The sequence below is a fragment of the Zingiber officinale genome, chromosome 1A (assembly GCF_018446385.1).
Source record: "Zingiber officinale cultivar Zhangliang chromosome 1A, Zo_v1.1, whole genome shotgun sequence".
NCBI lineage: Eukaryota > Viridiplantae > Streptophyta > Magnoliopsida > Zingiberales > Zingiberaceae > Zingiber > Zingiber officinale.
In genome coordinates, this window is record NC_055987.1 from 63,750,962 (window position 1) to 63,773,645 (window position 22,684).

Sequence of the window (22,684 nt, forward strand, 5' to 3'; positions counted from 1 at the left end):
CTTCAAGGCTGTCCGAGGCGCCTCAAGCCTCCATAAGGGCGCCTCCAGCCTTGCTGCGCGCACTTCTTCTCCTTTGTACCCGAGGCACCTCCAAGCTCCATGAGGGTACCTCGGGTACTGTTCATCCGAGGCCAACTTTACTTTTTACTCCCTGCAAAACATGTTAGTCCACAAAACACCAACATATCCTACAAAACAAAGTTAGCACATAAATAATATTATAAACAATAATATCTGACAGTCACCCGACTGTCTGGTTCTGACTTCTAATTTCCGACCGGAAACCCTAGGTCGAACCGACACCTACTGTTCCCTCTTCCAAGGAACGCGCCATCACCTACTCCACTAAGAAGAGCATACCTGATGCCAGTCCGGTCCTCCAGACCGACTGGGCTTTTTGCCTAGGGTTACCACCCCCTAGGGTTTTCTACCACCTAGGGTTACCACCCCCTAGGACCTAAGGTTACGCCCCCCCTAGGATTATCCTCCACCTAGGGCTACCATCCCCTAGGACCTAAAGTTGCCACCCCTTAGGGTTTTCCACCACCTAGAGTTACCACCCCCTAGGATTTAAGGTTACCGTCCCTTAGGGGTTTCCACCACCTAGGGTTACAACCCCCTAGGACCTAGGGTTACCACTGTACCTCTCGCCCCTCCCATGCTAGTACTACTCTAAGAAGGGACGGGTGTTACTTGGACTACGTGACATACATATGCATATGAATTCATGGCAGCGGAAGGTGTATTTAAAATTTTCTAATTTATCATATGCATTGTACTAAACATGGCATGTGAGTAATATAACCATATAACATGATGGATATGCTACATACTAGTATTCATGCATAATACTTGAACATGATTCATAATTCCATAACTTAAGCATAGGAATACCAACATGAAATCAAAACATGGTTCACTTGCAAGTTTAGACATATATAGGTTCTAAAACATAAATGGATCTATTCCACCATGCCACTTCCACACACATCATCATTGCCTTTCCTGCTGCTCCCCTTAGTTTAGCCATTCTTTACCCTTTTATGCAGTACAAGGAAATATAAACTATAAGCACATAGGCTTAGTAAGTTCCTTTTCTACTCACAAAATCCATAAATCATGAACATAGCATATGGCAAATCATAAATAGAACATGTGAGAACATAAGGTAAATCATAGCATATCATGTGAGAGCATAAGGTAAATCATATCATAATATGTGAGAGCATAAAACATATCATGGCATAACATGTGAGAGAATAAGCATAAAATAGTAGCATGTACATCTATACATCATAATCATATCTCAAGGGCATCTTTCTAAGCATAAAGATCACATAACATGAAAATATCTCTATAGAGCATTTTTCTAAAGCATAAGGAATCATATAGCATGAGATATGTGGATGCAAGATGCTCTTTTGAAAACATGTGCATATTGAATGAAATGAGAATATGCAAGATGTTCTTTTGAAAACATATATCATATAGGTATTTAAACATAATTTCAACATGAGGGACCGACTTTGTACCACATACATACATAAATGCGCGCATCCTAAGTAGATCCAAGGTAGCTAATCTTGAACCTACTAGGAACTAGGCCCGTTTCATAGACCATCGACCTAGGGGCAACTTAGGAGCCCATCCCTTTTACTAGGCCTGTTTCATTGACCATCGACCTAGGGGCACTTAGGAGCCCATCCCTGGTACAAGCCATACAAAGTAAAATAGCATGTCATATCATAACATATCATGTTCTTGTCATATCATAACATTTAATGTTCTTGTCATATCATGAATAGTGCTCTTGATCCCAACTTAAGGGAAGCATCTCTTAGGCTTTTCATCTTCCATAAGCCTTGCATAAACATAGCATGATGGTACCAAGTGCACATAACATATAGCATATCATAAAAACATAACATGATGACATGAAGTGCACATTATATAGCATCTCATAAAAAAACATAACATGATACCATGAAGTGCACATAACATATAGCATCTTATAAAAACACATAACATGATAACATGAAGTGCACACAACATATAGCATCTCATAAAAACATAACATGATAACATGAAGTGCACATAACATATAGCATCTCATAGGAATTCATAACATGATGACATAAGTGCATATATCAATTAACATGGTGACATAAAATTCATATCATATCATAAGAGTCAACATCATGCATGGTTAAGGTTTTGAAACTTCTTAGAAGCCCTAAATCATGCTTGTCCAAAACATATAAACATACATCATAGATTTTCAAACACTACAAGAAAATCCTCATTCAACAACACTCAAACGACAACGGTTTTATACCAAATCGTTATCTTTTTGCCTTTTAACAACTGTTTTAACAAAAACCGTTGTCTTTTAGCAATTTTTTTGGCCTACGACAACAGTTTTTAAAAATCGTTGTCTATTTATGCTTTTTTGGGGCTACGACAACGGTTCTTAAAGGCTACGACAACGGTTTTTGAAAATCGTTGTCTATGTGTGCTTTTTTGGGGGTTACGACAATGGTTTTTAAAAACCGTTGTCTATTAAGTGTTGTTGAATACCATTATTTTTTCCCTCGCCGTTTTTTCCCTTTGCCATTTTTTGCCGCTGAGTTTTTCTTTCCCTCTCCCCGGAATTTTTTGCCGCCGCGTCTCCCTTCTCCTTTGCCTTCTCAAACCCTAAGCATTTCCATCCACGATCTCTTCACATTTTTCTTTCTTTATCTCTTCACGCTGCCGAATCCCCTCTATACCGGTGATCCCCTCTTTGCGAACTCCTCTCCTCCTAACCGCTCCTCTGAACTCCTTTCCGCATAACCCTATTAAGTTGAATCCTTCTTTCGCTGAACATCTCCGCCGAACCACCCACCTTCATTCCCTCTTCATAGCAGGCTGCCCCAGCGCTCTTCGTTTCGTCTTCCTTTACCAACTGCAATTTGTATCTTGCGCCAGCAACTTGACTTCTCCTCACCAAGGTTTTTTTATGCTGTAACTCTTGACTTCTCCTCACCTGTAACTCGCGTTGTTGCCTTCCTGTAACTCTCAACTTCTCCTCACCTAGGTCTTTTTATGCTGCTCGGTCCCCCAATCGCCTTTTTTCTCTTCTCTAACTGACAGATTTCTAGCCGATTCCCAGGTAATGCCTTTTTCTTCTCACCTTTTATCTCTGTTTGGCTTCTCCTTCTAGCTCCATTCAGTTTTTGAGAAGAAAAATGCTACCTTTCTGGTGATTGTTGAGGTCTTCTGCATTGCATTTGACTTTATTCATGTCGAGGCAAATCTAGATTTTTAAGCGGTACCAACAATCAGTTATATTTTTTTTATGATGCCCAAGAAAACCCTACATCGGATATTGTGGGCTTTTGACTATGCACAAGTTAATTAGTTTTGCGGATTTGTCTTACATTTGGGGGATCCATTCACTATTCATAGTTATATCTTGTGATTAATAGAAAGATTCATTTTTTCCTTCTGTGCATCAGTTTTTTACACCTTTGCTCCCGTGTGATGAAACATGCATCTATATAATACCTCTTTCCCTCAGAAATTGTTGTTGTTGTTTAATTACTGATAAAATTGCACACTTCAGTTGCTTGGAGGTGTTCTTTGCATAACCCCTTTGCCTTTTGTTATCTTCAACCAGGTTGAACTTGCAAGCACCAAAAATGTGTAAAGTCATGTCTGGACCAGTAAACCAGTTCCACAAACATATATGGTATGAAAATGATGAGATTTGGCATGTTGTTACATGATTTGTTTGCATATGTTCCTCATCCAATTTTATTTGCTATTATCAACAAAAGTATTAGAGAAGTTCAAGATGTAACCAAGTGCCATTGAATTTGCCTGGAACATTCTAAATAACTTTTCTTTTCGCTTACCTACAATATCAATTTTATACCTTTAGATTGTCATGTTGATTCAAGATGTTCATAAGTACTGTGGTAAAAGGGCATATGAAGATGTTGATGAAACTCAAGATGATGAGGTGTGCATTGGATTACTCTTTTCCAGTTAGATAAAGTTTCTATATAAAGTGCATTTGTTTTTTTTTCTCAATAAGAGTCTTGGCCGATCAAGAGTGTAAGCATGGTTGCTTGAAATAAATTTCTGTATCTCCCTGTGATGTAGGTATTATATTAAGTTATACTGCTAACAACCTAATTTCTTTTGTGCTCTGTCTTTCCTTTGGATGTAGATTGACGAAGAGGAATTCAAGGAGGAGAAAAATTCTGTTGCATGTCTTATTCACATGTTGTATAATGATGACTTAGAGGAAATGTTGAAAGTAAATCTAGTGAAGTTATGCATTCCGACAACTATATTCTGTTTATTGACAATCTCTTAGTTATTTGAACTACTACAGTTTTTATTTCTTTCATTTTTCTTTTTGAGGATTCTGTATCATCCTTTCTTTCTTTGTATGAAAGGGAAAAATATTTTAGAGGACCAGACAATATTCTAGATCTAGAGAAATTAAAGGTCCACCATATAAAATATACTCAATGTCATTTAGATGGAGTTCCAAGAAACCTTGTATGCCTCTGCACATTCTGGAGTTTCATGAAACTTTTTTTACTAAACTCCATTTCCATTTTTGTATATATAGCCTACATAATTGGCCAATTTCACTTATTGGCCAATTATTAGATGTCATACTGGACAATTTCACTTATTGTGAAAAGAAAGGAATATGTAGCTAACCAATAGCCTTAGATGAAGATTAAGATGAAATTGCTATTGTGGATTTTGGATTCCAAATTTTTGTGGAAGGCCCTTCACTGATTTGCATTCTGAGGTGGGTTCAAATTAAAGCTTCAATGACATGATGGGGATGATCTAGAAATTAGGAAATACTTCTTCCTTTGAGGCCTATATTTTGAACACAAATTAATTGCAATTTCCTAGGAACAAGTTTGAATGTTACATATGTAAAATGGCATACACTCAAATGAATATTATTTGATTTTGTTTTTTTTTTTTGTAGATTTGTAAGGAATGCTTCTACATTGATTTTGAATATGAGATACATAAAGTTATTATCGATAACAATCTATTAATACTTGGTGATCGTGTTGCAGTTACAACTTCTGGAGGAAAAGGTGAATGGCAAGTTCTTACAAGTATCAAATGACAAGTCATATTTATTCTTTTCCCTTTTAACAAAAAATGTGTTTGTATATATAAGGTGAGGCTTCCCTATTAACACAATGCTTCTATAGAGTTTACTGGAAACTTTTACTGTCATGTACCAAGAGTAAATAGTTTCATTCTTCAGTTAATTAGAATTACCTCAGTTCAAAAATGGATTTTTTTTCTAATTTCCTCTCACACAAATAACAAATTTCTTCTATGTAGAGTCAACTGTTCTTGCATATGTTATGTCACAGTCGAATCATCGACATAACTATGGATTAGATCTCCCCCTTTTATCTGTTGATGAAGGCATTACAGGTTATAGAGATGATTCACTGGAAAATGTTAAAAGAAATGAAATTGAGGTATTAACTTTAGTTAAACTGCTACTTTCTAAGGCTATCGTATAATTACCATGTTAGGAATTCTTCTTTTATTAATTGAATTTAGTTATTTCTTGATTTTTTTTATGTTAAGATTTGAGATCTTACTTGAGTGTTGAATTTTGCACACACACACACACACACACACACACACACACATATATATATATATATGTTAGCGTGTGAAACAGTGATGGATCATTAATATTATGTAGACAAAAGGTACATGACTTCCTCTATGATTCCTTCTTTTGTTGCTGCTCTTAGCTATTCTAGATGCTTGCTATGATTGTAACTATATTTTTTTTACAGTAAAATGGAGAAATCATGGTTTGCAAGTCTCTGAAATTCTACATTCGATGATCAATATGAAGAAAAATGGATCAGAGAAAGCATGATTATGGTATGCTTCTGTATAAACTTAACATGTTGTAAAAACATATGTGTATTTATTATTCGTTCAGAACAAGTTTTTTCATACATATAATAGTATATTTCTTTTGATATCAATAGGCTGTTAATATCCTAGTGCCTTATTAAAGGGGTGAAAAGATTGGACTTTTTGATGGAGCTGGTGTTGGGAAGACTGGATTTATTATGGAACTGATGATCAATAATATTGGAAAAGATTGGTATGAAAGAATCAGCAAGTGAGAAAAAGGAGTTCAATGAAATCCTACCAGTTGAAGATTGTGATGAGACTTGGGTTGATAATAATTAAGTGCAATCCTATATGGCATGAACCACCATCACAAGTTTTTAGTCTTTTGGCTATTGTTCATTAGATGTAAATGGAGCTTATTAGTTTATTTGTATTGAGATAAATTTTATTTGAACATTAGACATGTTTCTTCTTTTGTTATTGTAATTCTTGTATAAGTAACATTTTGAATGACATTGATATGGAGAATATTCTTTCTTTTGTGATTATGATTCTTTATTATATATTTATATTGAAATATGATATATTGATATTAAAAGATAATAATTTAAAAGACAACGGTTTAAAACTGTTATTGTTGTCTATCACCCTCAAAGACAACGATTAAAAACCGTTGTCGTAGCCCCAAAAACTGTTGTAATTGGTAAAAAATGCTCTAAACAACAACGGGTTTAAACCGTTGTCTTTTCATTCAAAGACAACGGTTTTAAACCGTTGCAAAACCATTGTCTTTTCATTCAAAGACAACGGTTTAAAACTGTTGTCGTAGCCTCCACTTTTAACAACACTGCCAATTACAACGATATTTAAGGGCCTACGACAACGGTTTTTAACCATTGTCTTTTAATATTTTTGTTGTAGTGAAACAACATGGAGACATGAAATCAACTACCTAAGTCCTCATAATCATTAATCATAACATGTAAGACCTTAGGAACCCTAGGTAGCTTCTTAACCTCATTCTTCTTATCTTGGCCGAAACATGAAGGCATGTTTTAAAATTTTCTTTAATCAATTTAAAGCATGAAACTTTTGCAACCTACATAGCATAGCAAGTGAGTCCCTTGGTAACCATAAGTGAGGTTCTAACTCTATCATTCAACCTTGGCCGAAACCTCAAGGTAGGATTTCTAGGTTTTTCATGCAACATAAGACATGGAAATTTAACCTAACATTGTATAGGAAATCCTACATCATGAGGAAGCATAAAACAAGTATAGTTTAGGTCTACAACTTTCTCTAGCCCCCTTTTCTTTCCTTGGCTGAAACCTAAAGGTAAGGTTTCTAGGTTTTTCATGCAACTTAAGACATGAAAATTCAATCTAACATTGTATAGAAAATCATACATCATAAGGAAGCATAAAACAAGTATAGTTTAGGTCTACAACTTTCTCTAGGCCCCTTTTCTTTCCTTGGCCGAAACCTAACGATAAACTTCTAGGTTTTTGAGGCAACATAAGACATGGAACTTTAACCTAACATGGTATAGAAAATCATACATCATGTGGAAGCATAAAACAAGCGTAGTTAGGTTTAAAACTTTCTCTAGTTCCTTTTTCTTTCCTTTGCCGAAACCTAAGGATAAGCTTCTAGGTTTTTGATGCAACATAAGACATAGAAATTTAACCTAACATGGTATAGAAAATCATACATCATGTGGAAGAATAAAACAAGCATAGTTAGGTTTCAAACTTTTCTCTAGACTTCTTGTCACATCTTGGCTGAAACCTTAAATGAGTAGGATTCCAAATTTTCCAACAACATGAAGCATAAAATCTTTTAACATCCATAGATAGTCCCTTAACCTCATCATGGCTGAAACTCATATGGCAAGATCTTAGTTTTCAAGTAACCTATAAGCATAGAAACGTCTTAAACTACTTGTACTGCAGGTGAGGGGATACTTACATCATTTCGCTTGGTTTACAATGAAAAGAAACCTTGCTTGTGAAGTTCTCCTAGGAAGAAGACCTCTTGTTTGATTTTGGCAATGAGGAAGAGGAGGCTTGGGATTTCGGTGGGAGAAGGAAGGAGGAAGAGAGGGAAAAATGAAATTCCCTTTCTCTTTTTCCTATTTATGCTAAATGAAGGAAGAAGGCAAAACCATCTTCTCATGGAAGGTAGTGTTGGTGCGGGTAGCACTAACGGTCTAACCCAGGTTTTGATGAATGACAAATAGGTTAAGTTAGTTGTGTTGTTGTCTGACACTTTGATCAAGTGTGCAGGAAAAGTCCAGCTAGGTCGACGGGCTGACCGGATAGCTGGCGAGAAGTCCAAGCGGGTCGACGGGATGCACGAAGTCCAGCTAGGTCGACGGCTGACCGGATAGTGGCGAGAAGTCCAAGTGGGTCGACGGGCTGACGGGACGCTTGGCGAGAAGTCCGAGGGTCGACGGCTGACCGGACGTCGCGTGTAAGTCACCGGAGGGAGGCGGAGGACGCGCCCGGAAGGGACATTAGGCGTCGATCCGGCTTAGATCCATTTCGGATATCTAAGTCGAGATCGTGACTAGATTCCGGTCTCGGAAAGACGGAATCTAAGTCATACTTTGCTTATCGATAAAACTGTGCTAACATTCTTTGCTGCAGGGTACATTTGCCTCGGACTAACCTTTTCTTGCAGGAGAAGGACTTTCTGGAGAAGAGGGGTCCGGGCGCCCGGAGGTCCGGGCGCCCGGAAGGGATCCGGGCGCCCGGAGGCAAGTTTTATCCCCAGGACGACGTTGACACTTGGAGAATGCTGGTTGGGAGTGTTACGTCACATTCCAGGCGCCCGGAGCAGCATATAAAAGAAGCCCCAGGCAGGAGCTTCAAAACATCAGTCTTCTGAGAACTCTGAATCCAATCACTCTGCTGCTCTGCGCTCCAACGACGCTCACAAAGCTCCGACGACTCACTCCGGCTCTCCTTCTTAATTTATTGTTTGTCGGTTAGCTTTGTTTTCCTTCCTTTCATTAGCAATATTTGTACGTAAATTGTAATTATCCGAATTGCTAGTGAATTGCCCAACGAAAGTACTCAAGGAGTACGGGCCTTCGAGTAGGAGTCGTCACAGGCTCCGAACGAAGTAAAAATCAACAGTGTTCATCTCTTTACTTCCTTACATTTCCGCTGCGTTTTAACTCGAGATTTTCGAATCGATATTCACCCCCCCTCTATCGAATCCAACGGTCTTACAAGTGGTATCAGAGCAGGTACCGCTCTGATTTGGTGCAACCACCAATCAGACAGGGGGTGAAATAATTTTTTTTAATTCCAAACTGATATTATTATCTTTTTGGAAGATTTTTTTTCGTTGCATTTAAAATCTAAATTGGTACAACACCAACTTAGAGCTTCTATTTTTTCCCGCACTGCTAATCCAAGACGAAGTCTTGGGATTTTCTTTTTCCAGTTAATTTAGTGTGTGCAGGATAAGATGTCTCAACAAGAAGGCTTCAGCACAGTACGTCCTCCTCTATTCAACGGGGATGATTTTTCGTACTGGAAGAGGAGAATGGAGGTCTACATGAAGACAGACTACGACCAATGGATGAGCGTCACAAGGGCTTACAAAATTCCAGTAGACAACTCCGGGAACATACTAGACCCTGAAGACTGGACAAATGATATAAAGAAAAAGGCATCAATTGAAAACAAAGCCATCAATACTCTACACTGCGGACTAACACGAGAAGAACTGAACCGAGTCGGACCGCATCAAAACGCTAAGGAGCTTTGGGATAAACTGATCGAGCTGCACGAAGGAACAAGCGATGCGAAGGTAACAAAAAGAGATTTGCTGTTAAATAAAATTTTTAATATAAAAATGCAGGAAGGAGAAACGGCAAGTCAGCTCCACGCGAGGATCAAAGATGTCCTCAATGGTCTCCACGCGATAGGCCACCAAATGGAGAACCGAGACTTAATAAGGTACGCGTTAAATGCTTTTCCGTGAAATAATTTGTGGGCATCAATTGTAGATGCCTACAAAATTTCAAAAAATTTATCTAAATTAAAATTGGATGAACTCTTCTGTGAATTAGAACTTCATGAGCAAACTAACGCCGGGGTCGAGAAAGGTGTAGCTTTATTTGCAGGTTCCTCTAAAGAAAAGAAGAACAAACCCGAATCTGAAGAAGATTCCGATCAAGACTCTGAAGACGAAGAACACCTGGTGAACCTGGTAAGGAAAATGTTCACCAGGAAAAAGAGAAGCTTCAGCAAACAGGATCTTCAGAAGATCAGTTCACCAGCCGACTCAAGAAATGTCACATGTTTCGGATGTAACAAAAAGGGGCACTACAAGAACGAATGCCCAAGATTGAAACTTGACAAACCAAAGTCAACAAAGAAGAAAGCCCTCAAAGCAACATGGGACGATTCCTCCTCGGACGAATCGGAAGGAGAAAGGCAAAAGCACCAAAGTCACCTCGCGCTGATGGCTCGCGAAGAGGAATCGGAAGACGGGTCCGAACCCGAATCAAGCCACGAGTCCGCACTCGTTTCCGAAGGTTCCGAAGAGGTATACCTAAACTTAAATCATAAATTCTTTAGAATTATCTCGTGTTTAAATAAAAAATTAGTTAAATTGGAAAATGAAAGTAAATCTCTTCTTGAGGAAAATCAAAACCTCAAGGAACAATTAAAAAATTCGAATCCAACTCAAGACCGAACACTTGAGGAGGAGAATTTATCATTAAAAAATGAAATTAATAAGTTAAAAGAATTGTTGGAAAAATTCACAACAAGATCTAAAAATTTAGATTTAATTCTAAATAACCAAAAGGCATGCTATAATAAAACCGGACTTGGATATAAGTCAAATTCAAACAAAACCTTTAAATCATTATTAACCCAACACAAAGCCACTAAACAAGCTTGGGTTCCGAAAGCGTGCTTAACCTCGCAAGTAGGACTTAATCAATTCTATGTACCTAAAGATAAAATACATTATAATAAATCAGATCAAAAACTAAAATATAAATTTAATTTAAAATCAAAACTCAAAACTCAACAAAATTTAGATTATCACCAAATTGATTATAATTATAAAAAGAATCGACACAAACCCAAAATCTAAATTAATGGCCAATAATTCAGGGGGAGGCTCCAGAATAGCTGGCACCTCCAAAAGTAACATACCCGACAGGGTAATTAGGATTAGTTAAAAAGAGACCAAGTTTAACTTGACTCATGGTACTGGTGAAGTTTTTGGATGATAGTACGTTAGGGAAGCTTGGGCATCGCATGTCTAGAAAGATATGGCTTCGATCTGGTGCATTTGGCCAAGTAGAACTGACCGAAGCTACCCTTAAACGAATCCTAACCAGTTAGACCAAGATTTAGTACTAAGTTCCGTGGATAGGACTATTCGGAAAACCTCGAAAGGTTGGTTACTTCTAATGATGTCCTTGTGACTCACCAAGCTTAGAAGTTTATCCGAAGAATGCCTATTTGTGGAAACCAAAGTTAAGTCTGAATCTAACACTAGTTAAACCGAAACTCTATAATCAAACCAATTTCATCTCACAAAAACCATAGGTTTCCCTGATTGATAATACAGATCGGGTGAGATGAATTATGATTAAAAATTATTTTCAAAATTTTAACTTAAAAATTTGTTTTTAAACTTAAAAATTACTTTCAAAATTTTAACTTAAAAATCTGTTTTTAAACTTAAAAATTATTTTCAAAATTTTAACTTAAAAATTACTTTCAAAATTTTAACTTAAAAATCTGTTTTTAAACTTAAAAATTATTTTCAAAATTTTAACTTAAAAATTTGTTTTTAAACTTAAAAATTACTTTCAAAATTATTTTCAAAATTTTAACTTAAAAATTTGTTTTTAAACTTAAAAATTACTTTCAAAATTTTAACTTAAAAATTTGTATTTAAACTTAAAAATTATTTTCAAAATTTTCACTTAAAAATTTGTTTTTAAACTTAAAAATTATTTTCAAAATTTTAACTTAAAAATTTGTTTTTTTTACTTAAAAATTATTTTCAAAATTTTAACTTAAAGATTTGTTTTTAAACTTAAAAATTACTTTCAAAATTTTAACTTAAAAATTTGTTTTTAAACTTAAAAATTATTTTCAAAATTTTAACTTAAAAATTTGTTTTTAAACTTAAAAATTATTTTCAAAATTTCTTTTTAAACTTAAAAATTATTTTCAAAATTTTAACTTAAAAATTTGCTTTTAAACTTAAAAATTACTTTCAAAATTTTAACTTAAAAATTATTCTTAAAAATTTGGTGTTAAACTTAAAAATTATTTTTAAAAATTTGTTTTAAATTATTTGCAAAATTTTAAAAATTTCAATTTTAAACTTAAAAATTATTTTCAAAACTTTAACTTTAAATTTTTAAAACTTAAACCATTTCAAAACCCAAAAAAAAAAAAAAAAAAAAAAAAAAGGAAGTCAAAAACCCCGGGCGCCCGGAAAGGGTTCCAGGCGCCCCGCCCCAGCAACCCCGGGCGCCCGGAAAGGGTCCGGGCGCCCGGAGTCCCCTATAAATAAGGGGCAGCAGGCGCCCCCAACCTTTGCCCCACTCATTCTCACTTTTGCCAAGGTTCACTTTGAACCTCAGTGCGAAAGTACTCTAAATTAAAATTTTCGTGCGGTGAAGACGCTGTTGCGATTCAACCGAGGTCGTCAAATCTATATTTTTCGATGGCTCCTCGGTAAAATATTCTTCCCCTCTCTAAAATATTTTTTTGTTGTCTTCTAAATTTTTTTTTTATATATAGTAGGAAACGAACAAATACTGGTGCTGGACCCTCCAATGCTAGTACAGACCCTAGGTTTCCCACAGACGAACTTAGGATTAAGTTTGAGTCCACCATCTATAAGGCCATTAGGACTACCTGTATAGATAGAGCGTTCTTCCTAAGGTCATGTCCCTCTGCCTTAGAGGTTATAGGCCACTACAATTTAAGGAACCTTGTAGAATGTACCAGTCCAATAAACATAAGTCTATGTGCAGAATTTTGCAATAACCTAGTAAAAGTAGACGACTTCACCTATACCACTAGGGCTGCAAGTACTGATATCGTATTTTCCCCTACGACTATCCGAGAGTTTTTAGAGTTGCGTCCTTCTACTTGCTCCTTTTTGTGCTATCCTCCGAGGGATCTACCGTTCGACGATCCCTACTCACATATTACTCTCGATACGATGTATTCGTATTTTTTTGGGGGAGAGAGAGATCCCACTGTGACACAGTTTAGGTCAGTAGAACTTAGCGTCCAGGACTACGCTCTTTATAGGGTTGTAGTTCTTTGTATTTTACCACTGACCACTCGGGACATCGCTGTGATGTGCCCATTCCATTCATTCCTACTTTATGCCCTGATTCATAGGTTAGAAATTGACATTAGCCTACATATCTTCTCGACCATCATTTACGCAGCCGGATACGTGACTGACAGTCGAGTCCATATGCCATTTGGTCACATTCTGACAGCCTACATGTCCTCGCTGCACATTGATGTCACTAGAGGAGACGTTGCCCGTATGACCGAGTTCGATGTTATATCCTCTCGGAACTTTTCCCTAGCCGGCATCCAGGTAGATAGAGATGACGGGACTATGACTTGGCGGAGGGGGGCACAGCACCAGCCCGATCCAGACGCACAGATGGACGAGTTCATGCTCGCACTATTTCCGGAGGAAGCCGCACCGGCTCCACCACCACCCCCAGCTCGAGCACCACGACACGCTCCCCGCACTCTAGCCGACCGTATGACCGGACTAGAGAGAGCCATGGCGAGTCTCCAGTAGGAGAACTCCGATTTTCATCGGGACATACGACGAGAGGTTGCCGAGTTATGAGCTGTCGGGGACACCCGCCACACTGAGATGATGTCACTTCTTCGATCCTTGGGATCTGGACCACCCCCTTCATCATCGCAGTAGCTTTAGTGATGACCTACTTCTGTAGCTACACTATTTGTAAAATATTTTGGATTTATCTAGTGACATTTCAAACTTACATTGAATATGTTCTATCTCAATAGACTAGGAAATTTAAAAAAAAATTCAAAAAATAATTTTATCAACTTATAGGCTAAACTTGTTTGTTTTCAAAATTTCCATTTTTAGACTTTCAAAAACAGTTTTTTGCCTTAGACTAGGTTTACATCCTTAGAAAGCATGTACCCATAGGACTAGTTTTTGAGCATCTCACCAACACCCTAGGGTTACCTTGCTTGTGTTTGACAAACATAGAAAGGGGTGAGATGCATAGGCCAACTATCTGGACTTAAGATGCTAATTTCAGTGCATCAACATAAGTCTGGACGTTAAATACTATTCAGATATTAATCAGATTAAAGTTCATCAGTCAAGTCAAACACTGACTGGTTGTAATTAACTTAATCTGACTAACCAAGTGAAAGCTACTATCTTCTGATAGTTAGTTAGTACCTAATTGGTTAGACAAAGTGATGTCAGGTTCAGGGGGAGGAATTAATTAAAAAAAATTTCCTTTATATAAAATATTTTAAATCTTGTTTGAAAAATGTTCTCCCAAAAATTTCTTAAACCTACTTTTGAAAACTAACTCTTATAAAACTAAGTTGTTTTTAAGAATTGGGTTTTACTTTTTATTGAAAATTGATTCTGAAAATTAGATTTAACTTAGTTTTGAAAATTGTGGAAATTAGATTTTTCAAAACTTAAGTTTACAAACTAAGCTTCTCAAAATCACTTTCCTTACTTTTGAAAATCAATTTTCAATATCAACTTGCTTAAAATTGTGAAAATTCTTTGTTTTAAATCACAAACTTTTTATCCTTTTTACTTAGTCTTTGAAAACTCAACTTTTCAAGTATTTTAAACCATGGTTTTGAAAATAGTACTTTTGAACTTTAAAACGTTGATTTTTGAAAATTAGATTTAATTATTTTTACTTTATCAAAATTAGTTCTACCAAACTCCTTTGAAAACTAAAAGTAAAGTTCAAAATCAATGTTTACAAACTGAAATTTGATTTGCAAAAACTCAAGTGTTAAAAATTATGAAAGTTAGATTTTTTCAAACTTAAATCACTGTCAAAACTTAAGTTTTAAATTAAATCGTTTACAAACTTAGTGTTGAAAAATAAAATTTTCAAACTTAGTTTTGGAATTCTGGTTTTTGAAAACTTGTGTTTGAAAATCAAAACTTAACTAGCTTTCTAAAAGCTAAAAGCTAAATGCTTTAAATGAATTTTCAAAAGCTTAAACTCCCCCAAGTCAACTTGACTATCTTTTTACTATTAATTTTATCAATATCTTTGAATTTTTTTAACCAAACTTTTTATTACTCTACACTATGCTTGTTTACCCCTGCTTACTTTTTTATGAATGCCAAAGGGGGAGAAGGGTTAGGTGGTTAAGTTAGCTAAACCAATTTGAAAACACAAACTAACTTTAAAACCACACAAATGCATGTTGTTTTGTACATATGCTTTCACTAACTTAACCAGGTTGTCATTCCATCAAAAAGGGGGAGATTGTTGGTGCGGGTAGCACTAACGGTCTAACCCAGGTTTTGATGAATGACAAATAGGTTAAGTTAGTTGTTGTCCGACACTTTGATCAAGTGTGCAGAAAAGTCCAGCTAGGTCGACGGGCCCGGATAGCTGGCGAGAAGTCCAAGCGGTCGACGGGCTGACCGGACGCTTGACAAGCTAAGTCGCGGGCGAGAAGTCCAAGCGGGTCGACAGGCTGACCGGACGCTTGGCGAGAAGTCCAGACGGGTCGACGGGCTGGCCGGACGTCTGGCGTGTAAGTCACTGGAGGGGAGTGACCGTGAGGACGCGTTCGGGAAGGGGACATTAGGCGTCGATCCGGCTTAGATCCATTTCGGATATCTAAGTCGAGATCGTGACTAGATTCCGGTCTCGGAAAGACGGAATCTAAGTCATACTTTGCTTATCGATAAAACGTGCTAACATTCTTTTGCTGCAGGTACATTTGCCTCGGACTAACCTTTTCTTGCAGGAGAAGGACTTTCTGGAGAAGAGGTCCGGGCACCCGAGGGATCCGCGCCCGGAGGCAAGTTTTATCCCAGACGACGTTGACACTTGGAGAATGCTGGTTGGGAGTGTTACGTCACATTCCAGGCGCCCGGAAGGGATCCAGGCGCCCGGAGCAGCATATAAAAGAAGCCCCAGGCAGGAGCTTCAAAACATCAGTCTTCTGAGAACTCTGAATCCAATCACTCTGCTGCTCTGCGCTCCAACGACGCTCACAAAGCTCCGACGACTCACTCCGGCTCTCCTTCTTAATTTATTGTTTGTCGGTTAGCTTTGTTTTCCTTCCTTTCATTAGCAATATTTGTACGTAAATTGTAATTATCCGAATTGCTAGTGAATTGCCCAACGAAAGTACTCAAGGAGTACGGGCCTTCGAGTAGGAGTCGTCACAGGCTCCGAACGAAGTAAAAATCAACAGTGTTCATCTCTTTACTTCCTTACATTTCCGCTGCGTTTTAACTCGAGATTTTCGAATCGATATTCACCCCCCCCCCCCCCCCTCTATCGAATCCAACGGTCTTACAGGTAGTAGAAGAAAACTCCAACTTTTCCTTCTAAGTGGAGGGAGCCTTTCCTTACCTTTAATTATCATGTCCCTCTCTTTCATAACAGTACTCCCTTGCTGAGGCTATTGGTTAACACATACATGCATCTACTAAGAGGTCCAAGGTTCAAACCTTGGTTATGCCTCTTTTTAGTTCTATTTTCTTTTATTTTTGGAAAAATCCACATGAGGCCTATTTTAATCATGCATAAAATTCATATAGCATTATTAGAGATCCTATGAGTGTTACAACCACCCCCTAGGGGTTTTCACCTGTCTAACCACAGCTAGGACTTTTACCTAAGAATACTTAGGACTTTCCTACAAAGCTCATTCAAGTACATTAAATAACAAAACAACTTAACTTGAACCCTTTGACATAATCAAAATATAGGTTCAATCGTCGGATGCTTCCTGCACTAACAATCTCCTCCTTTTTGATTATGGCAACATGGTTCAAAGTTAAGTAAAAATATAACAATAAATGCAAAAACTTAAACATGAGCATAAATGAAATAATTTCAAAACAACACATTATGCTCCCCCTTTCATTCATTATGTTTAAGTTCTTAATTCTTAACTTTAAAACTTTGACTTTTCTCTCCCCCTTTGACATAAATAAAAAAGAACACTAAGAAGAGAGAAAAAATATTTATTCTATTTAACTTTAAGATCCCCCTGAAGAGTAGCACTTAGATGAATGAAGTTTTAAAAATACTTAGCCAATTTAGAAATGCTTAACTTTTTCAACAAAACTTCGATAAGCATAAGTTTTGAAACTTCCATATTTGCCTTTTTTTCTTTCGAAAAATACACTTAGCTAAATTTTTTAACTTCAAAATGATTGCATTGAGAAAATACGTTGCTAAATAGCTAAGTTTAGAAAATACTTTCACTTAGCTAAAAACTTAGCTAAAAGAGAGTTTAATAAACTTAGTAAAAAAAATCTTGCAAAAACTTAGCCTTTTTTTTTTTTAACAAACTTAGTCAAATTTTTTCTTTGAAAAATACTTTTATCAAAGACTTAGCTAAGCTTTTGGAAATATAGTTTTGTCAAGTATTTAGCCTTAAAAAGACTTAGCTTTTCAAAAAGAATTGTTTTGAAAAATATTTAGCTAAATTTTGAAAATGCTTTGGAAAATACTTAGCGCTTTCAACAAAAACTTAGCAAAATTTAACATTTGAAAATAATTGCTTTTTGAAAAACTGAACTCTTAAGATGATTAAAAGTATTGATAAAAACTTGACTTTTAAAAGATTTTCTTGATTTTAGTTTAAGTACTTAACTTAAACATGATTTACATAAAAGCTTAACTTAAGTACTTAACTTTGAAAACATTTAGCTTCTAGAAAAGTTTTAATTTTAAAGCCAGGTCACAAATAATTTTAATTTTAAAGCCAAGTCAAAAATAATCTGTATTTTTGAAGACAAGTCAAAAATAGTTTTTAATTTTGATGTTAAGTCAAAAATAATTTTTATTTTAAAGAAAAAACTAACTTGGAAAAAAAATTTCACTCCCCCTTAATTAATGTCTGTAGTCCAAGCATGTATTTAAAGGTAATTATTTTCCTAATTTACCATCTCACTCATTCTAGGTTATCAAGCAAGTTCAGCTTATTAGTGAGTGTGAGACGGAGTTGTAACACCCCACCCTCCTCGCTACTGGACTTGTGAGGGCGGAGCGCTACTGGACTACTAACTTTACTTAACTATCCTTGTTCACATGTTGATAGTAATTCTTAAAACTCTCAGAGAACTCCAAACATACAATTAACTAGCAGCGGAAGACTAAATGACTCATCTACTACATTCTTAATAAATGGCAATCTTAATAAATTCTTATGCTAGGTCCTAAGGCTTCTATAGTCCAGGCATCACACATCCATCTACACCTCCTTATCGCCATCCTTTTCTATAACATTTCCTTTCCTTTATCTGCAGTAAGAGGAAATGCAACTATAAGCAAAATTGCTTAGTAAGCGCTATCTAACTCACAAAACTCGAATATGCATATGAATAAAATAAATCTAAAACTGATTTGTGAAGTTTTGAAAACTATTTTCATAATAGATAAAAATAATAATCAAATTGTTGATGGGCCCGGCAACTGTACTTACTATGCGCGCATCCCTAACTAGACCCGAGGTAGCTAGTCCCGAATCTAGTAGGGTTTACTAGGTTATCTGAACTTAGGGACGACTATGGGAGCCCAACCCAAGGATAATCGAGAGTCCAGCATACTAGGTTATCTAAACCTAGGGACGACTATGGGAGCCCAACCCAAGGACAACTGAGAGTCCAACACAGTGTCATTGATAAAAGTAAAATACTGATTCATAAGCTCATTTATCTTAATTACTTCTTCTTTAAATGCCTTGGCATTTTAACGAGCACCTTGTGTGCGAAAATCCCTAAAGTCTTGACTTTGGGATCTACTTAAGGCCTTGGCCTTTTTCTTTCTTTTCTTTATCTTTCTTATACTTGTTAATACCTCTAATAAAAGAATGCTTCTTTAAAAACTGAAATGTTTAAACAAATTCTAACTTTGAAATGCATAAACAAAAATATACATTCTATGCTAATCAAAATTCTAAATACTATACTAATCAAGATTCTGCATTCTATGCTACACTATTTCTGCATACTATGCAAACATAAATTCTGCACTATAATACTTAACCAAACTGTACTATAATCTTTTTCTTTAAAAACTGCACTATAAGTTTCATCAAAAATCTGCACTACAAGTTCCACCAAAAATCTACACTATAAATTCCACCAAAAATCTACACTACAAGTTCCACCAAAAATCTGCACTATAAAGTTTAAAGAAATCTGCACCATAAGCTCTTTAAGAAATCTGCACTACAAGCTTTAAAGAAATCTGCTCTAAAGAAATCTGCATTTTAAGCTCTAAGAAATTTGCAATACAAGCTTAATTAAAATCTGCACTATAAACTTTAAAGAAATCTGCACCATAAGATTTTTAAGAAATTTGCACTACAAGCTCTAAAGAAATCTGCTCTAAAAAAATCTGCATTTTAAGCTCTAAGAAATCTGCACTACAAGCTTAATTAAAATCTGCACTATATGTCTACATAAAAATCTGCACTATAAGCTTAATTAAAATCTGCACTATATGCTTAATTAAAAATCTGCACTATAAGGCTACAAAAAAATCTGCACTATAAACTTAATTAAAATCTGTACTCTAGGCTTAATTAAAAATCTGCACTATAAGCTTAATTAAAATCTGCACTATAGGCTTAATTAAAAATCTGCACTATAAGCCTAAATAAAAATCTGCACTATAAACTTAATTAAAATCTGCACTATAAGCTTAATTAAAAATCTGCACTATACGCTTAATTAAAATCTGCACTATAAGCCTACATAAAAATTTGCACTATAAGCATAATTAAAATCTACGCTATAGGCTTAATTAAAAATCTGCACTACAAGCTTAATTAAAATCTGCACTATAAGCTTAATTAACATCTGCACTATAGGCTTAATTAAAAATCTGCACTATAAGCGCTTCTCATGCTTCGAATTCAAGAAGAACAAAGGTCCGAAACTACTCCTACTGTGAGATCTCGGAAAATTTGAATAAATAGGGTTATTTCAGAAATAGCCTTATAGTATTTTTCCGGAATTTTTAGAAATTTTCTGGGAATTTTTCGGAGCTCGTACGACGAGTTTTGAGGGGATCAATTCCGGGTACAGATAAAGCCTATTTGGGATACCCATTTAAATGAGGAAATGTTTTTAATTATAAATCATTTTCTTTTCTTTAAATTCCCTTCCCAAGTGTCGTTTCCCCCAAAACCCGACGTCGATCACCCGAGCCTTCCTCCTCTCCTTCCTTCCCCGATCTCCCTTCCGTCTCTGTGCTCTCCCTCTCTCGCGGATCACTCGACGCCGAGGCCGAAGGAGACTCATCATCGGAGCTCGACGGTGCCGAGGAGCTGGATCCGATCGGGGGTCCTGATCCGGTGAGTTCTGCGGCTGAGCGTCAACGGCGAGGTGGCTAGGGCACGGTGAGGAGCAAGATTCGCCAACACCCAACCGATCGACCTCCGTTCTTCTCTCCTCGCTCTGCTCATAGTGCGATCCACCTCTCCACTGGCCGAATCTGGATGGAGCCGTGCCACCCGACCGCCGGCGTGAAAGGGGCGATTAGGGCTTTGAGGGTAAGCAATCGAACCTTCTTTCTCGCTGTGGTTGTGTTCTTTTTGCAATCCCTGCCCTAGATCCATCATCAGTGCTCTGCTCTGCGGATAATTGGTGCTGGATTGTTGTTACCGATAATCTATCGTTGATCCTCATCTTCTCGTGGTTGATTTAGGTTTCGGTTGATGATGATGGGATCCATTGAGTTGTTGGGCAGAGGCTTGAAGGGTCGATTGATGTCTTGGATTGCTTGATTTGAGATCAGTGATCTGCTTGTTGATTCTTCCTTCTTGATCCGAGTGATCCAGCAGTAAGGCCCTGTTCTGTGGAAGACTTCCTGGTTCCAGCAATCAACAGCAGCTCAGTTGAGGAATTTCGGCTTGATGCATTGTTGATCCAGTGAGGTTCTATTGCTGTGAGGTTGGGATTGTGATCTTTGAGGTGTATCCAGCAGCTTTCCCTAACCGGCAGCAACACCTTTGATTGTGATCTATTGGTGATCACTTTGGGTTTGAGGTAAGGAATAGGATAATTGATCTTGTTGTAGATCATGTTTCGAATTTGAATACTAGTTGGATGATCTTGTCCTAGATGGATTAGGTTAAGTGTAATTAGTTAGTTGATTGTGATTAGATATAATTGTTGGAATTAATCTAATGGGTTAATTAGGGTTAGGGTAATTAACCCTAATTAACTATTAGATTTAAATTATGTAGATTGAGGTTGTGTGATTAGGGTTTTACCCTAATTTAGTTTTAGGGATTTTATTTAGCTATTCGTTTGGATTTAGCTAAATAAAATATATATATTGTTTGTTGACACAGGACTCTGATTCGAGACGAGCATCTCGACATTGGATTAGGACTGGATTGTACCTTCTTTTGAGGCGGGTACCCTTTGACTTATCTTTTGATAATGTCTTATGATATGTGTAGCTTATATATATTTACTAGTGGTAGATAGTAGATCATTTCTTCCCTGGTTTTAGCTAGTTGATACCTATCACATGCTTCATCTGCTAGTTGCTTTACTTCAGGATTGGATATTATATCTCTTGCCATGGGTATATATGATCATAGAGATGCATATCTATAGTGCTCTACTCTACTGGATTAGTTGCTTTACATGTGTGATACATGCTCTTGGATTCATGATACTTACATCATTGTTATATGTGATGTCTTTGGATTTATGCTGTTTATTATCATCGTTATATATGTGTTTGTCTGTTTGGCATCTACACATATGGAGGATATGTTCAGGTATGATATATTGTAGCCGCATGCACCATATCGCATGATTGCATGCTGGGCGATTGACGACTCCATTATTGTTGAGCTCGTCGGCCGGCTACATTGACCTGCGCACCACGTGACCACTGCATGGGTAGTGGCACAGCACACAGGGTGTGTAGGTTGCTCGGTGGTGCTCCGCTGGAGGCTCCACTCATGGGTAGTGTGATAGGCAGTGTGGTAGCACACCGGGGTCCCTCCCCGTCATTGTGTACCGGGAGATGAGAGCATGGCGCTCCCTCCTATAGTGAGGTTGGAGGATAGGTGTACTCCGGTGCATCCCGTCCACTCGGTCACTCTTGAGGTTAGTGAGGCGAGTGCACGGTGTCACACCCTACCCCACCGGTCTCACCATTGTGTGAGATGGCGTCGGGGTGACCATGTCATTTGCATCATATGCATGATTGCATTAATTATGATTGATGCATTTTGGTGATTGCATATGATTGACATGCATCTGAGTTATATGCTTTGACTATCTTTATCTGTGTATGTTTACAGTCAGTTGCACAAGCCTCGCAGGTGAGTACAGTTTATTTCAGTTATACATTTTCTTATTATTCTTGCTATAGACTGTACCTTATGCCTATTGCTGGTTACTACAGTTTATTTCGGCTATGCATATCTATTATTATGTTAGGAGACTATACCGTAGGTTGTATGGTTAGAGAACTGTACTCTTGATCCCATGG